The following is a 2,258-nucleotide window of genomic DNA, read 5'->3' as shown; positions in this document are numbered from 1 at the left end:
TGGGAAGTGGATTGTCAAATGTTTCATGAATAAAGGACGCAATATTTGTAGTTGTGCTACATGTTTTAACATTAAGGCAGAAGTCAACAAAAAAGTGACGCAAAAAACTTGTGTCTAGTCTTTGTAGATTAATTTCAAATCACATTTGGTCTTTGTTTGAAATCTGATTAAAGTGAAAACTGTGAAATTAAACTCTGATGAAATCCTCAGCCTTTCGTGTTGTTTTCAAGTCGCTCACCACAGGGTGGTGCGTTCTGACCATCACACTTTACAAAAACAAGCGCAGGAAAATAACAAACGTGAAAGGATGACCAGGAAGAGCAGAATGATGCTGGACTTCATTCATAGTTGTTGACTTCTGCTCTGACCCTAGGCCTCTCTGTGGAAGGCTCCCCATCAGACACTGGACGAGGGTTTGTTTCACGTGCCTGCACGGAGCATCCTTGTCCACTGCCTCCATCAATAACCTGCTGCACTCACCTGCTGGGAAGAAACACATGAAAGAGATGCAGAGATGAGGCTGCTGCAGCTGCAGGAAAGGACTCATAAAAAAGGTCATGAAAGTCATGTGAAGGCCCAAAATGTTCCTCCACACTCACCCCTTCCCTGAATGTGTTTTGGCAATCCCTTTCACTTCAGCGTCTGTCAGCAAGAGCTGGCAACCCTCGGCAGTGAGCTTGCGCTCGCAGGGGTCAAAGGTCAACCGTAATCCTGAGGTCAGAGTGCGGTCAGCGGTGTGTTTGATGACCTGAGCAGAGTCCTTCCTGTGGTTCCAGGCGGCTCTGAGCAGCAGAGAGAAGCAAATCAGGAACCCTGCAGAAGGGAGAGTGCGACGAACAGGTTTGGAGATCGTCTGTGCTCTTCTTTAACTGTCTAAGCAAGACAAAACACACTGGTCCACCCCTGACATATTTCATAAAGTAAAATGGTTTAACTAATTTTGATTGATGAACTGAGTGAATTAATCCTGCTATTTTAATTTTTTATTTATACAGTAACTCACCTCCCTCCACGTAATGAACATGAGTCCTACCTTATACTTGTGTTTACCTATCTAACTTATTCTATAAGGAGTATAACTGTAAACCTGCGGTCTTAAAATAGGAATGACCTGAAACCTTTGTTTGTTTGCGTGCAGTTCACAGAATCAGTGTTGTCTGTCTAACCCAACAAGAGACCCCTAAAAGAGTGCAAGCAGCCTTCACCTCTAACCAGTCGACTGTTCGTGAATAATTAATGAATTCAATGGGGAAGCTGGCCTTAATGAAACAACTACAGGTACTGTTTCCCATGGAGAAGTTCAACCTCACAAGATACTACTATGTAAATATTGTCAAACATTGTTCTGTATCTGAGTGATCTGAGTTAACGAGGAGGAGCGGAGTGAGATGCAGGTTTTTCATATTAATACAAAAAAATTAAAACAAAAAAGACTACAGAAAATAGAAGAAGAAATAAATGCTGTCTCTGTATCTCACCCGTCTGCAGGACTATAGACCATGTCCATAAATCAGCCAAAGTTTAACTTATAAAAGTTATAATCCGGTCAAAAATGAACATTACTCTGAAAAATATGAGCATGCTGTCAGAGTGAGAGACACTGAAGAGGTTTTAATCTGCAGAAAATAGAGATATACTTTACTCTAGTATTGCCTATTTAGTCGTGTCAGTCTTTATTAACCTTTGTGTATTTTGATGTGTATTGTAACTTCAGACTTCAAGCTGCTGATGATGAGCACCCTGGCGAGTAAGGGGTAAAAATTTCACAAGTCCATGTGTTTTAATTTCCAGACGTGATTCAGATGCAGGAGACTCTGCAGCAGCAGGTTTGAGCAGGTACAAAAAAAACTCTCTGCTGGGAGGCCGACACAACACTAACCTACCTGCTTCTCTCATCCACCAAGGCCACACAGCTACAGGTAGCTGCTTAGTTGGTGTATTTCATTTAGACACTGCTAAATAACAGGACGGATTCATTTGCCACAAAGCATGTTTGAATCTGTCAGAGTGTGTGTCCTTCCTGTGGCAGGCGAGCTGGAACATCTTCTGGTGATGTTCGCGACCGCTGTGAGGGACTGAAGAGTATGTGTATGAGCTGGCAGCATCAGTATGAAGCGGCTTGATCACAGCCTCGAGGAGCTGCTCGTTCTGGGCTCTGAACGCCTCAACAGCAGCTGACACAGGCTCCAGAGCAGAGCTCAGCTCAGCAAGCAGCTCAGTGGTCATACGGTCAGTCTGAGGGAGACAGAGAAAAGTTT

This window comes from Seriola dumerili, unplaced genomic scaffold, assembly GCF_002260705.1.
Source record: "Seriola dumerili isolate Sdu_G_001 unplaced genomic scaffold, Sdu_1.0 BDQW01000149.1, whole genome shotgun sequence".
NCBI lineage: Eukaryota > Metazoa > Chordata > Actinopteri > Carangiformes > Carangidae > Seriola > Seriola dumerili.
This window is presented reverse-complemented; position numbering follows the sequence as displayed.